Source organism: Dermacentor silvarum, unplaced genomic scaffold, assembly GCF_013339745.2.
Source record: "Dermacentor silvarum isolate Dsil-2018 unplaced genomic scaffold, BIME_Dsil_1.4 Seq1003, whole genome shotgun sequence".
NCBI classification, from domain to species: Eukaryota; Metazoa; Arthropoda; class Arachnida; order Ixodida; family Ixodidae; genus Dermacentor; species Dermacentor silvarum.
The window spans coordinates 41,001-60,001 of NW_023605436.1; the positions used below are offsets into that span (position 1 = coordinate 41,001).

At 48.1% G+C, this 19,001-nt stretch overlaps 9 non-coding genes across 9 annotated transcripts; all 9 read right to left on the reverse strand.

Annotated features, from left to right (window-relative positions):
- Nucleotides 1-1,045: 1,045 nt before the first annotated feature.
- Nucleotides 1,046-1,117, reverse strand: Trnad-guc (transfer RNA aspartic acid (anticodon GUC)). The gene has a single exon. It is a non-coding gene; the product is annotated as a tRNA-Asp (tRNA).
- A 391-nt stretch (nucleotides 1,118-1,508) lies between these two features.
- Nucleotides 1,509-1,580, reverse strand: Trnad-guc (transfer RNA aspartic acid (anticodon GUC)). Its single transcript has one exon. It is a non-coding gene; the product is annotated as a tRNA-Asp (tRNA).
- Nucleotides 1,581-1,740: 160 nt separating this feature from the next.
- Trnad-guc (transfer RNA aspartic acid (anticodon GUC)) lies at nucleotides 1,741-1,812 on the reverse strand. The gene has a single exon. It is a non-coding gene; the product is annotated as a tRNA-Asp (tRNA).
- Nucleotides 1,813-1,971: 159 nt separating this feature from the next.
- On the reverse strand, nucleotides 1,972-2,043 carry Trnad-guc (transfer RNA aspartic acid (anticodon GUC)). Its single transcript has one exon. It is a non-coding gene; the product is annotated as a tRNA-Asp (tRNA).
- Nucleotides 2,044-7,638: 5,595 nt separating this feature from the next.
- Nucleotides 7,639-7,710, reverse strand: Trnad-auc (transfer RNA aspartic acid (anticodon AUC)). Its single transcript has one exon. It is a non-coding gene; the product is annotated as a tRNA-Asp (tRNA).
- A 160-nt stretch (nucleotides 7,711-7,870) lies between these two features.
- Nucleotides 7,871-7,942, reverse strand: Trnad-guc (transfer RNA aspartic acid (anticodon GUC)). Its single transcript has one exon. It is a non-coding gene; the product is annotated as a tRNA-Asp (tRNA).
- A 159-nt stretch (nucleotides 7,943-8,101) lies between these two features.
- Nucleotides 8,102-8,173, reverse strand: Trnad-guc (transfer RNA aspartic acid (anticodon GUC)). Its single transcript has one exon. It is a non-coding gene; the product is annotated as a tRNA-Asp (tRNA).
- A 966-nt stretch (nucleotides 8,174-9,139) lies between these two features.
- Trnad-guc (transfer RNA aspartic acid (anticodon GUC)) lies at nucleotides 9,140-9,211 on the reverse strand. The gene has a single exon. It is a non-coding gene; the product is annotated as a tRNA-Asp (tRNA).
- A 159-nt stretch (nucleotides 9,212-9,370) lies between these two features.
- Nucleotides 9,371-9,442, reverse strand: Trnad-guc (transfer RNA aspartic acid (anticodon GUC)). The gene has a single exon. It is a non-coding gene; the product is annotated as a tRNA-Asp (tRNA).
- Between the last annotated feature and the right edge of the window lie 9,559 nt (nucleotides 9,443-19,001).

Sequence of the window (19,001 nt, forward strand, 5' to 3'; positions counted from 1 at the left end):
GTAAGCACTGCATGGGCCGACCGGGAACGACCACCAAAGCGAGCTCTCCGCCGACGCGGACCTGATGTGGAAGGTCCTCTACCTTGACGCCGGTCTTCAGCTTGAGGAGCACGGTCCGCGTGGTAGAGGTCTTGTCCCCCATACCTTGGACACGCCACCTCTCCTGGCTTACCTCATCCACGTTGCCGAAAGGCGCAAACGCCACCCGGACGTCATCGTCGGCAACGCCATCCAGCAGCCAGTGAAGTCGAAGCTTCACCTGCTGGTCCTGTGTGTCGACGATGACGCACCGTCGTCCTTTCACTTGAAGTTCCTTCAGGGCCACCAGCCGTTTCGTGGTGGTCGCATCTTTAAGGGTCACCGCCCACACGTGATTGATCTGGTACGCCCCTATGCATACCACGCCAGGCAGCAAGCCCGTCGGCAGTAGGGCGTCTCTGAAGTCCTCGACCCTGTATGGTCTCGCACGTACATCCCCGTGTAAAAACACGGTGTTAGTAGCCACTCGTCCTTTAGGCAGTTGCGGCAAAATAAAAGGGTAATCCTTCTCTTCGTCGTTGGTCCTGTTTCCGCGGCCAAAAGTGACCGCTGTCGCTGCCCCGGGAGAGACCATGATTCACGAACCGTCACGCTCGGTGGCCGGAAGCAGAATGCCACTATACTAGAGGCGCACATAAAGCATTACATATATGAAACATTGAAAATGCAATATTCTACGCACAAGTGTAGTAACACGCGCGCGCGCGAACGATAGATAACGTGGGTGTGGTGACCATGGGAACATGCGTGCAGAAAAAAAAAGAAATAAAAAAGACACTGCCCGTCGGGGAATCGGACAACGGTCTCCCGCGTGACAGGCGGGGATACTGGCTACTATACTAACGAGGAGACATGAAAAGGCGCTCATAAAGCAATACATATATGAAACATTGAAAATGCAATATTCTGCGCACAAGTGTAGTAACACGCGCGCGTGAACGATAGATAGCGTGGGTGTGGTGACCATGGGAACATGCGTGCAGAAAAAAAAGAAATAAAAAAGACACTCCCCGTCGGGGAATCGAACCCCGGTCTCCCGCGTGACAGGCGGGGATACTGGCCACTATACTAACGAGGAGACATGAATAGGCGCACATAAAGCATTACATATATGAAACATTGAAAATGCAATATTCTACACACAAGTGTAGTAACACGCGCGCGCGCGAACGATAGATAGCGTGGGTGTGGTGACCATGGGAACAAGCGTGCAGAAAAAAAAAGAAATAAAAAAGACACTCACCGTCGGGGAATCGAACCCCGGTCCCCCGCGTGACAGGCGGGGATACTGGCCACTATACTAACGAGGAGACATGAAGAGGCGCACATAAAGCATTACATATATGAAACATTGAAAATGCAATATTCTACGCACAAGTGTAGTAACACGCGCGCGCGCGAACGATAGATAGCGTGGGTGTGGTGACCATGGGAACATGCGTGCAGAAAAAAAAGAAATAAAAAAGACACTCCCCGTCGGGGAATCGAACCCCGGTCTCCCGCGTGACAGGCGGGGATACTGGCCACTATACTAACGAGGAGACATGAATAGGCGCACATAAAGCATTACATATATGAAACATTGAAAATGCAATATTCTACACACAAGTGTAGTAACACGCGCGCGCGCGAACGATAGATAGCGTGGGTGTGGTGACCATGGGAACATGCGTGCAGAAAAAAGAAGAAATAAAAAAGACACTCCCCGTCGGGGAATCGAACCCCGGTCTCCCGCGTGACAGGCGGGGATACTGGCCACTATACTAACGAGGAGACATGAAGAGGCGCACATAAAGCATTACATATATGAAACATTGAAAATGCAATATTCTACGCACAAGTGTAGTAACACGCGCGCGCGCGAACGATAGATAGTGTGGGTGTGGTGACCATGGGAACATGCGTGCAGAAAAAAAAGAAATAAAAAAGACACTCCCCGTCGGGGAATCGAACCCCGGTCTCCCGCGTGACAGGCGGGGATACTGGCCACTATACTAACGAGGAGACATGAAGAGGCGCACATAAAGCATTACATATATGAAACATTGAAAATGCAATATTCTACGCACAAGTGTAGTAACACGCGCGCGCGCGAACGATAGATAACGTGGGTGTGGTGACCATGGGAACATGCGTGCAGAAAAAAAAGAAATAAAAAAGACGCTCCCCGTCGGGGAATCGAATCCCGGTCTCCCGCGTGACAGGCGGGGATACTGGCCACTATACTAACGAGGAGACATGAAGAGGCGCACATAAATCATTACATATATGAAACATTGAAAATGCAATATTCTACACACAAGTGTAGTAACACGCGCGCGCGCGAACGATAGATAACGTGGGTGTAGTGACCATGGGAACATGCGTGCAGAAAAAAAAAGAAATAAAAAAGACACTCCCCGTCGGGGAATCGAACCCCGGTCTCCCGCGTGACAGGCGGGGATACTGGCCACTATACTAACGAGTTTTTTTTTTCTTTATTGCCGTCGTCGACGTACAAAATCGAGGGTTACAAATGATAAAACTTGCCAGCCACACTTTGGCCAACACAGCACTAAAATCTTTTCAGTGACACCAGTTCATCGAGTACATACATCCATTGTGGTGGATCAGGCAGTGATTTGTAAGCGTCTCTCACGTAAACAACACTCTCAATGAAATGTTCTCGTACCGGTATAACAACCAAGTCTGCATGTTCAAATTGCATGCGAGTTTTCCACATAGCGTGGAGGCCCAGGACCATAATAAGGTCGTACGGTACTTGCTCGGAGGTATCTATAGGCAAAAAGCGTATCCCATACGGGTCCAGGGGCAACTGCTTCTTCAGCGTTCTCTGCAGAACGTCCCAGTGAAAGATCGGGTACCAGCAATCTAGGAAAACATGTTCTATTGTTTCTGTTTTTTTACATAAAAAGCAGTTGGTGTTCCAGGGGATGAAAATACCCTTGCTATGAAGCCAGGTCTTAACGGGAAGTGTGTTTGAATGTAATTGGAAGAAGAAGGACTTAGTTGATGGCCGTACTGGCATTTTCTTCACTCTTTTTAGCACGTCCTGTCCGGGGCCTCCACGGTGTGGCGAGCGGTACAAAGGTATGGGGAGCATCGTGTCCACAAGATCTCTGTACAATTTTTTCTTTGTAACGGTGGACAGATACTGCTGTGAGAAACGCACATTTAACATCCTATATGACATCACCACTTCACGCAGGTATCCTTTCACAGTTCCCGGCATGTTCTGAGCCGACGAAACAACGAATCCCGGAAGAAGTCTGCCCAGCCGTACTTGTACTATTGTTCGAAGAAAGAGATCATTTTGATCCCGCAGAAACACAAAGCGTGACACAATTTGTCGCAAAAACAATTGAACCAGACCAAGCCCACCTTTCTTGACCGGGAGAAACAAGTTTGTTCGACTCGTCCTCTCCCAGGTAGAGGCCCAAATGAAAGTAGCGAAAATGCGGTGAATTTTTTGTACGCTTACCCGCGCAGCACACAACACATTCATAACATACCATATCTTAGAAATTAAAAAGAGGTTGCAAACAGTGGCTCTAGAAAACATTGACAATTGCTTTCCTCTCCAACCGTCAGCCTTTTCCTTTGCTCTCGAAGCTTGGTCGAGCCAGTAAGTTTCGGCCTCACGGTAACTTCCGAGAGGCATCCCCAGGTACTGTGTAGGCAACTTTGACCAATTCAATCGAGAAAAGGTCTCCGGCGTGTCTTTCCAACTCCCATGCCAGAAGCCATAACTTTTATCCCAATTTATCTGGGCTCCAGCTGAAACGCAAAATTTTTCGACTACACTAGTTGCCTCTTTAATGCTGGCTTTATTTGTACAGAGAATCGCGATGTCGTCTGCATACGCCAGTATTTTAACGTGTGCTGCCTGTAGTCGATAGCCTGCTATGCGGTCGTTGTTTTTAATGGCCAAACAGAGTGGCTCGAGATAAGCAGCAAACACAAGGGGCGAAAGCGGGCATCCTTGACGCACCGACGAGAGCACACGAAAGCTATCGGTGAGCTCCCCATTAACAATGATTCGCGTTGAGCAGTCTTTGTACGCCATCGTTACGCCTTCCGTTATGACACTGCCAACGTTCGTATGTTCAAGTATGCATAGTAGAGCCTTGTGCGAGACGAGGTCGAAGGCTTTTGCCAAATCTATCTGCATCATCGCGACGTAATCGCCAATCGCGTCGCAACACTCTAGCACACTTCGAACCACGTGTACATTTGTTGTAATACTACGGCCTTTAATGCCACAAGTCTGGTGAGGCCCTACCAATGTTTTGATGACACTTTGCAGTCGTTTCGCTAAAACTTTCGTGAAAATTTTGTAGTCAACGTTGGCTAGAGTTATCGGGCGATATGAGCCTGGCAACAACCGTTTCTTTTCGTCATCACTCTTCGGGATTAGCACGATATGCGAGGTTGTGAAAGACAAGGGCAATCTTTTTCGGTCATACGCTTCGCTGATAACTAGATGGAGGACATGAGCCAGCGCTGACTTAAACGTTTTATAGAAAGTAGCCCCTAAGCCATCAGGCCCAGGTGCTTTACCGGGCGCCAACTCGTCTATTGCGCACTCTATCTCACTCAGGGTAATGGGATGTTCTAGCCGTGCCTTAACTTCTTCATCGAGCTTTGGCATCAATGAAAGGAATTCCGTCTGGTAGCCATCTTTAGGTTCGCGTGGTTGACCTAAGAAGGCTTTGAAGTGATCGACGATCCCTTGTTTGATGTCGTTTTTGTCGGACGTGATGTCATTGCCTTTAGCTAGCTGGCGGATTTCCTTCCGACATGCGTACCTTTTCTCGTCTGAGAGAGCTCGTTTTGTTGGCGCTTCTCCCGCCCACAGCTTCTCAGACCTTGATCGCACAACGGCGGCTTTGTATTTCTCAGAGTCTATCCTTTCGAGTTCGGCTTTCACTTCCTTTATTTCGTTAACATACACACCAGGCTGGACACTTTCCATGCTGATGAAAAATTGCAGTTGCTGGCGAAGGTTCGTTTCTGCCTGTTTCAGGTTATGCCGAAGGACACTGCTTCTTTCAATAGCCATTGTTTTTACTTTCTGTTTAAATTCTTCCCATTTAATGGCGAAGCTTGCTAATTCGACTGAAATCAGGCTTTCTAGTTCCTTCGCAAGAGCATCAACGAAAGCATCGTCATCCAGCAACTGCGCGTTCAACTTCCAGAGGTCCCAGTTAAAGGTGTGTTTGATCTGTCTTTTCCCAAAGGTGGTAGTTACCAAGCAGTGATCGCTATATGCAATGGGTTGCACATCATATTCACTACACAAGGGCACCAATTCGGCTGACACATATAACCTATCTAGCCGAGCGTGGCTATCACGCTGGAAGTGAGTAAACTGTGGGTGAGTACCACTGGCAAAGACACTACCGATATCTTCCAAGTAGTAATCGTGCACCACTGAATTTAGCAATTCAGCACTCCTATCGCGAACGTGTGAACATTTTGCGCGATCGTCAGCAGTGCATACACAGTTAAAATCGCCCAACAGTATTACCACCTTGTCACAGTTTACGTACTCTTCAAGACGCTCAAAGAAGGATCGCCGGTCTGTTTGAATATTCGGTGCGTAGACACAAATGACACGGAAATCCTTATCGCAAAAACAAAAATCAGCCACTAAAAGGCGGCCACTTTCACACGAAAACACTGACTGCACACAAAGGCCAAAGTTTCTTCGAATGAATACTGCGCAACCACCTGATCCACCAACAGCGTGAGAAACACACACGTTGAAGTGCGCACGAAAATTGGACACCATTCTGTCGGTTAGCTCTTGGCTCTCTATTTTGGTTTCTTGGATTCCCACAAGATGCAAGTCATTATCTAAGAGTAGGCGACTTAGCTGACATTGCCGCCTTCTTGCACCGAGCCCTCGTACATTTAACGTGGCTACACGTAGCGCTCCTTCGATATTAGCTGCCATGACTACACGGTAGAATGGTGCCCATCACAGTTACGCAGGGACGAGTGTTGATAATGACACGCCGATAACCGCGTCGAATGCCACAAAAGGGAACACCAACCCGACCTCTCGAAAACAACACTCACATGCAACTCGGGCCCTCGTTCCTGACACATATCCAAGAGAATAGCGCTCAGGGTGACGGCCATTGCACTCACGAACCCCCCAACCCGCCTCAAGCAAAACACAGTACTGAACTACGGAGGCGGTTTGCCCGCCTGCCGTGGATCGGCCGTAATGTTCGGCCGCAGCTTCAAGGTTGGTCTCCTCATACCTGGCGCTTTGGGCGGTGGCTCGTCTCCGCCGCTGCTGTCCTGCGTCGTAGCCAGGCTATTGGTCTGGTCGCGCGGACGTTTCCCCGCGTGCAAGTTGGCAAGCCCGGTATGGGTGTCCATGTCTTCATGTTCAGGGGGGGTGGAGGCCGCTCCCGGGTCAGGTGGGCTCTCTTCCTCACGGTTCGGCATGGCTACAGAGCCCTGCACTTGCTCTTGCTGTTCAGTGGCGACGGCTTCATCGACATGTTGCCCCTGTTTTTGAGGTCGTGCCTCCGACTCTGCCACCTCGCCAGCTGCTTCCTTAGCCGTGGTCGATGTGTCTTCCATATCCGCCTCGTCCATGAGTAGGGCGGAGTTGTCGTCGTTGCTCACGGGTCCGGTCACGCTTGCGTACGTCCGCTCGCACTGACTCTCTTCGTGACCGAAGCGTCGGCACGCACCACACCGCGGTATGCGGCAGTCGCGACGAATATGGCCCGTTCCGCGGCAGCGTAGGCAGAGAGGGGCCCTGCCCGGCACAACCACGAGAGCCAGCTCACCGGCGACGCTCACCTGGTGCGGGAGGTCATCAAGCATTACGCCCGGCTTCAACTTCAGCGTAACCAGTCTTGTGGTAGAGTTCTTGTCAGCCACGCCATGCACCCACCACCGGTCGCGGGCGACGTCCGTGATCTTTCCAAACGGCGCGAAGGCAAGACGCACGTCCTCGTCAGGAACGGTGTGCAGCAGCCAATGCACTTTTAAGCGTACATCCCGGTTGGCGGGGTCAATGACGAGGCATCGGCCCTTCTTGACCTGTAGCTCACCAACACTGACGATCTTCTTCACAGCTTCGTTGTCTTTGAAGGTCACGGCCCAAACATGGCTCATACGGTAGGCCCCGAGAGCCACCACTTCCGGCAGGAGCGATAACGGGGCGAGCGCATCGCGGAAATCTTCCACCCGGTATGGGCGGGCCCTGATATCACAATGTAAAAAAACTGTGTGCACAACAAAACGCCCTGTTGGCAAACTCGGCAAAACAACTTGGTACTCGTTGTCTGCAACGACACTCCTGTTACCGCGGCCGCTCTGGGCCGCTGAAGCCGCTCCTACGGAGCCCGTCATCATGCGTCCGTCACGCTCGGTGGCCGGAAGCAGAATCCGCCACTATACTAACGAGGAGACATGAAGAGGCGCACATAAAGCATTACATATATGAAATATTGAAAATGCAAGATTCTACGCACAAGTGTAGTAACACGCGCGCGCGCGAACGATAGATAACGTGGGTGTGGTGACCATGGGAACATGCGTGCAGAAAAAAAAAAAGAAATAAAAAAGACACTCCCCGTCGGGGAATCGAACCCCGGTCTCCCGCGTGATAGGCGGGGATACTGGCCACTATACTAACGAGGAGACATGAAGAGGCGCACATAAAGCATTACATATATGAAACATTGAAAATGCAATATTCTACGCACAAGTGTAGTAACACGCGCGCGCGCGAACGATAGATAACGTGGGTGTGGTGACCATAGGAACATGCGTGCAGAAAAAAAAAGAAATAAAAAAGACACTCCCCGTCGGGGAATCGAACCCCGGTCTCCCGCGTGACAGGCGGGGATACTGGCCACTATACTAACGAGGAGACATGAAGAGGCGCACATAAAGCATTACATATATGAAACATTGAAAATGCAATATTCTACGCACAAGTGTAGAAACACGCGCGCGCGCGAACGATAGATAGCGTGGGTGTGGTGACCATGGGAACATGCGTGCAGAAAAAAAAAAAATAAAAAAGACACTCCCCGTCGGGGAATCGAACCCCGGTCTCCCGCGTGACAGGCGGGGATACTGGCCACTATACTAACGAGGAGACATGAAGAGGCGCACATAAAGCATTACATATATGAAACATTGAAAATGCAATATTCTACGCACAAGTGTAGTAACACGCGCGCGAACGATAGATAGCGTGGGTGTGGTGACCATGGGAACATGCGTGCAGAAAAAAAAAGAAATAAAAAAGACACTCCCCGTCGGGGAATCGAACCCCGGTCTCCCGCGTGACAGGCGGGGATACTGGCCACTATACTAACGAGTTTTTTTTTTTTTCTTTATTGCCTGTTTACATGATACAGAAGGGAACAAGACAGAGGGTTTCAAAACTTTTTGAAAGCGATCAACTCATCAAGCAGTCCCACCCAATCAGGTGGCTGAGACACAGAGAGGCGCACATAAAGCATTACATATATGAAACATTGAAAATGCAATATTCTACGCACAAGTGTAGTAACACGCGCGCGCGCGAACGATAGATAACGTGGGTGTGGTGACCATGGGAACATGCGTGCAGAAAAAAAGAAATAAAAAAGACACTCCCTTTCGGGGAATCGAACCCCGGTCTCCCGCGTGACAGGCGGGGATACTGGCCACTACTATAACGAGGAGACATGAAGAGGCGCACATAAAGCATTACATATATGAAACATTGAAAATGCAATATTCTACGCACAAGTGTAGTAACACGCGCGCGCGCGAACGATAGATAACGTGGGTGTGGTGACCATGGGAACATGCGTGCAGAAAAAAAAAAGAAATAAGAAAGACACTCCCCGTCGGGGAATCGAACCCCGGTCTCCCGCGTGACAGGCGGGGATACTGGCCACTATACTAACGGATTGACATGAAGAGGCGCACATAAAGCATTACATATATGAAACATTGAAAATGCAATATTCTACGCACAAGTGTAGTAACACGCGCGCGCGCGAACGATAGATAACGTGGGTTTGGTGACCATGGGAACGTGCGTGCAGAAAAAAAAGAAATAAAAAAGACACTCCCCGTCGGGGAATCGAACCCCGGTCTCCCGCGTGACAGGCGGGGATACTGGCCACTATACTAACGAGGAGACATGAAGAGGCGCACATAAAGCATTACATATATGAAACATTGAAAATGCAATATTCTACGCACAAGTGTAGTAACACGCGCGCGCGCGAACGATAGATAACGTGGGTTTGGTGACCATGGGAACATGCGTGCAGAAAAAAAAGAAATAAAAAAGACACTCCCCGTCGGGGAATCGAACCCCGGTCTCCCGCGTGACAGGCGGGGATACTGGCCACTATACTAACGAGGAGACATGAAGAGGCGCACATAAAGCATTACATATATGAAACATTGAAAATGCAATATTCTACGCACAAGTGTAGTAACACGCGCGCGCGCGAACGATAGATAACGTGGGTGTGGTGACCATGGGAACATGCGTGCAGAAAAAAAAAGAAATAAAAAAGACACTCCCCGTCGGGAAATCGAACCCCGGTCTCCCTCGTGACAGGCGGGGATACTGGCCACTATACTAACGAGGAGACATGAAGAGGCGCACATAAAGCATTACATATATGAAACATTGAAAATACAATATTCTACACACAAGTGTAGTAACACGCGCTTAACTTAACCATGCTCTCTATTAAGTTTTCCTTTGCAGACTGAATTTTAATATGCTCATGACGTACCGCCATTCGTGTCTTCCATAGACTATGAAGACACAATAACATGAACATATCATGAGGCACTCCATTATCATTAGATGTAAGGAGAAAGCGGATTCCGTACGGCGTCACCGGTAGTTCCTTCTTTAATGTATGTTTCAGAACGTCCCACAAGAACACTGCATCAGAGCAGTCCAGAAAAATGTGTTCTATTGTTTCTGGTTATCTGCATCTTAAGCAGTTTACTGACCATGCTACAAACAGGCCTTTCTCTTCGAGCCATGGCTTAACCGGTAACGTTTCACTGTGAAATTGAAAAAAAAGGACTTGGCTGACGGAGCGCATGGGCATCCGCTATACCCTTTTTAACACATTTGCTCCACTTTCTATACAAAATTTGGTCCTATAAATTGGTAAAGGCAGACAAATCTGAACAACATCTTTGTATAGGTTTTTGCGTTTAACACTACTCATATACTCTAAAGAAAAACGCGCGCACAAAAATTGGTAAGCCCATACAACTTCACGCAGAAAGCCCTTGATAATATTTGTTATCGGTAGTTGCGTTGACACAATATAATTTGGTAAAACGTCGCTCAGACGTTCTTGAATCACAGTTAATAGAAAAACATTTTTTTGATCGCGCAAAAACAGCAATCGCGAAACCACTTGCCTCAAGAACAAGTGAGCTAGGCCAAGGCCACCTCGCATAACTGACGTGAATAAATTGGTACGGCTCGTACGCTCCCACACAGATCCCCAGATAAAGACGGCATATTCCCGGTGCATTTTTTGTATGCTCGTTCTGGATGCGCAGAGGGCCTGTAGCACGAACCAAATCTTAGTGACCAGAAAGAGGTTGCATACTGTTGCTCTCGTGAACATGGAAAGGTCCCTCCCACCAAACTTTTTTGTTTTTTCCTTCACTTCTGCGCATTGCTCTTTCCAGTAGTCTTTCGTGTCCCTGAAATGTTGTAGCGGTACACCGAGGTACCTCATAGGCCCCCCCGAACACGTCCAATGTACACTTTCTATTTCAGTGGGACTGTCTTCCCAAGCCCCGTGCAATAGTCCTACTGATTTTCCCCAATTAATAACACTCCCTGACATTTTACAGAAATTTCTTGCCACGTCGACCGCTTTAGTGACGCTGTCTTTATGGCTACAAAACACTGCTACATCATCTGCGTATGCTAGTAGCTTTATTTCACTTGAACCTACCCTATAACCTACGATATCGCTACACGAAAGCACCTTTAAACAGAAAGGCTCCAAGTATAATTGAAAAAGCAACGGCGACAAACAACATCCCTGCCTCACAGAAGATTTGAGTTGTATACTTTTCGTTAATGTCTTATTAGTTATAATCTTAGAAACCATTCGATCATAGCACATTTTAACACCTTCTGCCAACACAGATCCAACATTCACATGTTCAAGTAGAAGAAAAAGGATTTCATGCGCCACCCTATCGAAGGCCTTTTCCAAATCTAACTGTAGCATTGCGGCCTTCTCTGAAAAGGCATCGCAACGCTCGAGGACCGTTCGTGCCACGTGAATGTTAGACATAATAGACCGTCCTTTTATTCCACACGTCTGATGTGGTCCTACTAACTTCTGTACGACCGACTGCAGTCGCCTCCCGAGAACTTTTGTGTATATTTTGTAGTCCGTATTTGTAAGGCTAATAGGGCGATATGCCCGCACCGAAAGTAAAGTTTGAGGGTCGTCGCCGTTCGGTATTAATACTACGTGATCTCATGAAAGGACGGTGGTAGTACTTGAATCTCATATGCCTCATTAATTACCTCATGTAAAATTATTGCCATATGCCTTTTAAAAGCCTTATAAAACGCTGCGCCTAATCCGTCAGGGCCTGGCAGTTTATCTACCGCTAACTCATTTATGGCGTGTTATATTTCAGCGACAGTAATTGGCTGCTCGAGATTCAGCCTTACATCGTCATCCAACTTTGGAAGAAGCTTCAAAAACTCATTCTCGAATCCTTCCGCAAGCTCTCGTTCAGTGCCTAACAACTCGCTGTAATGCTCATGAAAAGCCCGCTGAATGTATTCGTTCTCTCGAACAATTTCATTGTCGGATTTTCACAGCACCATAATATTTCTGCGCGCGCACGTATAACCGCACCTCGATACTTTTCTTGATCAACGCTTTCTAACTGAACTTTTACTTCTTTAATTCCCTTCGCAAAGATACCTGGACAAGAACTTTCCATAGTTAGGTAGAAGTCAAGTTGGCATTGTAACTCTTTCTCTTTTCTTTTTCCCTCCCGGCGTAATGTGCATGATCTTTCCATTGCCATTAACTTCGTTTCCTGCTTGAAACATTCCCATGCTTCCACAATACTTTTACAGTCCTTCTCTAAAAGGTTCTGAATGTTATGGTTAACTTTCTTAACGAACAGTTCGTCATCTATCAGTTTGGAATTTAACTACAACAACGCCCAGTTAAATTTTGGTTTTCTAGGTCCCAACGCCAACATAACTAAACAGTGGTCACTGAAACGCACAGATTTGACCTCATAGCTGCTACACATTGTAACCAAGTCAGCTGTCATGTATATCCTATCCAATCGTGCATGGCTGGCTCCTTGAAAATGCGTGAACTTAGGAGTCGCGCCGTATCCCATGACATAGCCCACATCTACCAAATTGCCTTCGCTTACACTCGTGGCTAAAAATCGTGCGCTTGCGTCGTGAACCGTAGGGCTTAGCACTCGGTCCTCAGCATAGCAAACACAGTTGAAGTCTCCCATCAAGAAAATGTTGCTTTGACAATTCAATTGACTTTTAAGGCCTTCAAAGAACACTTTGCGCTCGCATTCTTTGTTAGGTGCGTAAACACATATCGCTCGCCGCTTCACCGCTCCATTGCAAACTCGCACACTATTTGACGTCCATTAACATCACACACAACATTTTCAATAACTACGTTCAGTGCACTCCGAATAAAAAGGGCGCACCCACCAGCTTTACCAACAGAATGTGATACACACACATAATACCGTGGTCGAAACGCATCTACCATACGGTCCGTTCCTTCATCACTTTCGACTTTAGTTTCTTGCACGGCGATAATATCAAGATCAGTTTCCATAAACAGTCTGCTTAGCTGATACTGTTTTCGTTTAGACCGAAGGCCCCTTACATTAACACTACCCACTCGTATCGTGATATCTGTGGGATTCATTATGCTATGATGAAAAAAACGGACCGACGACACTCTTTGCACACAACTAGCTGCACACTCACGTTTGCTGGAACTGCGCAGCGAAAACCATCCTCTGGACTGCCGTCGTTGGATGCCACATCTATGGATTTCCATCGTGCAAATTGCGCCTTGTTGCAGTCGCCCATTGCCACACCGCCCCAAGCAAGCCCCGCCACCCCACCCCTCCCCCCACCCACTCCGGCAAAAAAGAAAAGTAACACTAGTACACACATTATCACACTATGTGGGCGCCGGCGTCGACGGTTTCCTGTCGGGTGGCAGGTTCGGTGCCGGCTTCAAAGTCGATCGACGGACATTGGTGGTCTTCAAGGGTGGCTCGCTTTGAGCCACCTGGCTTTGAGCCCCTGGTTCGCCGTCATTGCTTTCCTCAAGGGTCCTTTTCGCTGCCGCACCGCTGGTGTCCATAGGGGTTTCCTTGTCCCCCCCCCCCCGCCCCCCTGTTGGTGTCCTCACTTTTTCTTTACTGCATTCCTTTGTGGTGACCTTAGTCGCGGCGTCCTTCGCCGGCGTTTCCGCGGCTGGCTCTGGTCCTTGCACTTTACCTTCCTTTCCGGCTTTGACGATTTCGGTAGACTCGTCAGGCGTAACCACGCCTTTCACCTTTGAGTTTTGATACCGCTGAGACCGCCAGCCGCTTCCTCAGCGTCAGCGGCATCCATGACGTGCTCTTCAATGAACTCGTCGATCTTCGCAGGGCCTGCGATGTTCGCATACGTCCGCACACACTGGCTCTCATCGTGCCCAAAGCGCCGGCAAAGGGCACAACGGGGTACGCGGCACTCCCACCTTATATAACCTGTGCGGTTGCACCTCAGGCACAACGGAGCCCTTCCAGGGGCTACGAGAAGTGCCATCATACCGGCCACTCGAAACTGATGTGGCAGATCGTCGATGGTCACGCCCGCCTTGAGCTTCAAGGTTACGGTGCGCGTTGTCGACCCTTTGTCTGTGATGCCTTGCACCCCCCAGCGTTGTCTCGCCACGTCAATGGCTTTTTCATAAGGGGCGAGAGCCACACGGACGTCTTCGTCCGGGACATGGTGAAGGAGCGGGAACACCTTCACGCGTACCTCCTGACTTGCAGGGTCCAGCACTAGGCATCTTCTTTCTTTCACCATAACTTCGCCGTACGCCAACATTTTCTTCGTCGCCTCCGAGCTCCTGAAGGTAACCGCCCAAACGTGGTTCATCTGGAACGGCCCCGAGCTAACAACCTCGGGCAGCAGCCCCAGACGAGCCAGCGTGTCCCTGAAATCTTCGGCGCGTAAAGGCCTAGCGGTCACATCCCCGTGAAGGAAAACCGCATTCAAAACGCAGGGTCCTGTTGGCAATTGCGGCAAAACAACTTGGTGTTCCTTGTCTTCATCGGCAATAATCCTGTTTCCGCGGCTCGGCTGAGCCGCAAACACCGCTCCACCGGAGCAAGACATTCCGCGTCCGTACCGAACGGTAGCCGGAAGTAGAGTTGCGCCACAAGCTCGGATGGGGAAGGAAAGTTACTTGAGTACACCCCATACTTCGCTTCTCGCCCAGGAAAAAAAAATTATGAAAGCGAGCAACGAGCTCGCCAGGATTCCAACCTGCAATCTTCTGATCCGTAGTCAGACGCGTTATCCGTTGCGCCTCAAGCTCGGATGGGGAAGGAAAGCTACTCGAGTACACCCCATACTTCGCTTCTCGCCCAGGAAAAAAAAATTATGAAAGCGAGAAACGAGCTTGCCAGGATTCCAATCTGCAATCTTCTGATCCGTAGTCAGACGCGTTATCCGTTGCGCCACAAGCCCGGATGCGGAAGGAAAGCTACTGGAGTACACCCCATACTTCGCTTCTCGCCCAGGAAAAAAATTATGAAAGCGAGAAACGAGCTTGTCAGGATTCGAACCTGGAATCTTCTGATCCGTAGTCAGATGCTTTATCCGTTGCGCCACAAGCTCGGATGGGGACGGAAAGCTACTCGAGTACACCCCATACTTCGCTTCTCGCCGAGGAAATCCGGTGCGCCACAAGCTCGGATGGTGAAGGAAAGCTACTCGAGTACACCCCATACTTCGCTTCTCGCCGAGGAAAAAAATTATGAAAGCGAAAAACGAGCTTGCCAGGATTCCAACCTGCAATCTTCTGATCCGTAGTCAGACGCGTTATCCGTTGCGCCACAAGCCCGGATGTGGAAGGAATGCTACTGGAGTACACCCCATACTTCGCTTCTCGCCCAGGAAAAAAATTATGAAAGCGAGAAACGAGCTTGTCAGGATTCGAACCTGGAATCTTCTGATCCGTAGTCAGACGCGTTATCCGTTGCGCCTCAAGCTCTTTTTTTATTTATGAACCTTGTTTTATTCACACACACACACATACACATACACATGTAAAAGTACGCTGGCCTACTTGGGCCACCACAGCAAGCTAGAATTCTTTGAACTTCACCAATTCATCAAGGACATCCAACCAATCAGGCGGTTCCGTCTGTACACGAAATATTTCACGTATGAAAACAATACTTTTAACAAAATTTTCTCGGGTTGACCGCAGGTTTACATCAGCATGCGTTACCGCCATCCGTGTTTTCCGAAGACTATGGAGGCCTAAGAGCATTATCATATCATATGGGAACTCTTGATTGCTGTATACCGGCAGGAAGCGTATACCCTGCGGTGTTATCGGCAGTTCCTTTTTAAGCGTTCTTTGCAAGACGTCCGAGTAAAATACGGCATCCCAGCACTCAATAAATGCGTGCTCAATGGTCTCCGGTTTCTTACAAAGTACACAGTTTGTCGTCCAGGGCACAAATATTCCTTTGTCGGCCAACCATGTTTTGACAGGAAGGGTAGATGTATGCAACTTGAAGAGAAACGCTTTTGCATTTGCTCTCACTGGCATCCTTTTAACTCTTTTTAACCCATCTTGCCCGGGGCTTCCATAGTATTTCATTCTGTACATAGGCACTGGCAGCATAACTTCAACTAAATCTTTGTAAAGTTTCTTTCTTGTCACTGTGCTCAGATATTGGATTGAGAATCGAGCTTTTAGTATTCGGAAGGAAGTTGCTACCTCCCGCACGTAGCCTTTAACCCCACAGTTTACAGGCGTTGCACTAGACACAATAATTTCAGGAAGAACATCCTTCAAGCGAACCTGAAGCATCGTACGCAAAAATAAATCACTTTGAAAATGAAATTATGGGGTTTTACGTGCCAAAACCAGCTCTGATTATGAGGCACGGCGTAGTGGGGGACTCCGGAAATTTGGACCACCTGGGGTTCTTTAACGTGCACCTAAATCTAAGTACACGGGTGTTTTCGCATTTCGCCCCCATCGAAAAAATAAGTCACTTTGGTCACGCAAGAAGACAAAGAAGACGCAGAAACAATCTGTCGTAAGAACAAATGCGACAATCCAAGTCCCCCATCTCGAACAGAACGAAAGAAGTGTGTTCGACTGACCCTCTCCCAAGTGGAACCCCAAATAAAAACAGCAAACATTCTGTGAATTTTCTGTACGTTCCCACGTGTCATGGACAAAAATTGGAGAACATACCACATTTTGGCAATTAAAAATAAATTACAAACAGTTGCCATTGCAAACATCGATAAATCGCGACCTTGCCATCCCTCGGGTTTTCTCTTTTAGACGCGACGTCTCATCTTCCCAGTATTGTGCAGTGCTATTGTAGTGCTCAAGAGGCACACCCAGATATTTAGAAGGAGACACAGTCCACTGTAAATTTGCGAAGACAGCCGGCGTGACATCCCAGCTTCCATGCCAAAAGCCGATACTCTTGTGCCAATTGATCTCGCAGCCGGTTTGTCTGCAAAATCTATGAGTCTCGCTTATTGCCTCCTGCACACTTTTCCTATCCGTACAAAATATTGCCACATCGTCAGCATAAGCAAGCACTTTAACATGTGACGATTCAAGCTTATAGCCATTAATCCTTTTATTGCTTATTAGAGATAAACAGAATGGCTCTAAGTAAATTGCAAAGAGCAAAGGGGACAATGGACAACCTTGCCTTACTGATGATCTGATCTTAATACTATCAGTTAGTTTCTTGTTCACCACAATGTTTATAATACAGTCACTGTACACCATTTTTAAACCATCGAGTATCAAAGTGCCTATGTTTGCATGTTCAAGAATGCTGGAAAGAACTTCATGCGACACACGGTCTTAATGCTTTTGCTAAGTCGAGCTGCTACATAGCTACTCGATCGCCAAAAATATCACAACACTCGAGAATACTGCGGGCTACATGCACATTTGTACAGATAGAGCGTCCTTTTATGCCACATGTCTGGTGTGGTCCAACAAGAAGTTTGATGACACTCTGCAGTCGCTTTGCCAACACTTTTGCGTAAACTCTGTAGTCCGTGTTTGTGAGCGTTATCGGACGATACGCCCCCACAGATAGCAGCTTAGTACGGTCGTCAGATTTCGGAATCAGCACTACGTGAGCGGCGCGGAAAGAAAGCGGCATTTCTTTCGTTTCGAACGCTTCCGTGATTACTGCATGCAAAATGGGTGCCAAATCATCGGCGTAAGCTTTATAGAACGCGGCACCGAGGCCGTCTGGCCCAGGCGTTTTCCCCAACGTTAGTTCGGTGATCGCATGTTCGATTTCATCTATGCTAATGGGTTGCTCCAAAAGCGCTCGAGTATCTTCATCTAACCTTGGCATTAAATCAAGGATATCCGGCTCTAGCGGAGAGCTCCCGCTTCTTTTTTCACCTATTAGGTTCTAGTGCTCGACAAATGCTCGTTCAATTTCGTTAATGTGACTGGTAATATTGTTTTGATACCTAATCTCTCGGATTTCATTTTGTATTGCATATCTCCTTTCGTCGCACAATGCGCGCTTATTGGGAGTTTCCTCCATCCAGAGCTTTTCAGCTCGCGCCCTTACTACTGCTGATCGATACTTTTCAACGTCGAGAGCCTCGAGCTGACCCTTAACTTCACGGATTTCTTTACAGAATTTCCCGGGATTTGCTGTTCCCATGCTGATCATAAAATCAAGCTGGCATCGCAATTCTTTTGTTTTTTTATTTTTCTTTATGACTGAGCAATGTTCCCCTCTCGATCGCTATCAGCTTGACTTCGTTCTTGAAATGGTCCCATTCAGCCGCACTGACTTTGCTGCTGTGCGGGTCATGCTTTCAATTTTTCCTTTTACTTTTCCATTAAACAATTCGTCGTCGATTAGTCTTACATTGAACTTCTATAACTGCCAGCTGAATTGCGTTTTCCTTTTCTTGCCACCGAGTGTGACCATTACAAGGCTGTGATCACTAAAAGAGACATGTTTTACTTCATAATTAGTGCTCATGTTCACAAAGTCAACCGAGGCATACACTCTGTCGAGCCGCGCGCTACTTCCGCGCTGGAAGTGCGTGAACACGGGCCGATTTCCATTCGAAAGAAGCCATCCCATGTCGTCCAAATCATTTTCGTGCATTAACGCCTGCAGTACACTTGCACTTTTATCGCGGCCAGACACATTCTTAGCTCTGTCCTCGGCCATCAAAACACAATTGAAATCGCCAAGCATAACAATACGCTTCAAACACTTCAAGTAACGCTCGATTTTTCCGAAAAAGGCTACGCGATCGTTCTCGTTATTAGGTGCATAAACACATATCACTCTCCAAGGCTGGCCGGAAAAATAAAAGTCAACAATTAGCAATCGTCCTGCTTCAGAAACAACAACGCTCACATCCGAAATGCCAAGGTTATTGCGGATCAAGATCGCGCATCCACCGGATGTTCCCACAGCATGACAAATACAAACATTGTAGCGCGTTCGAAAGGTTTCCACCATGCAGTCCGTCTCCTCCTCACTTTCGATTTTAGTTTCTTGCACTGCGAAAAGATCCAACTCATTTTCTAAAAATAGTCGGCTCACTTGGTGCTGCCTTTTCCGGGCTGCTAAACCTCTTACATTCAGTGTAGCTA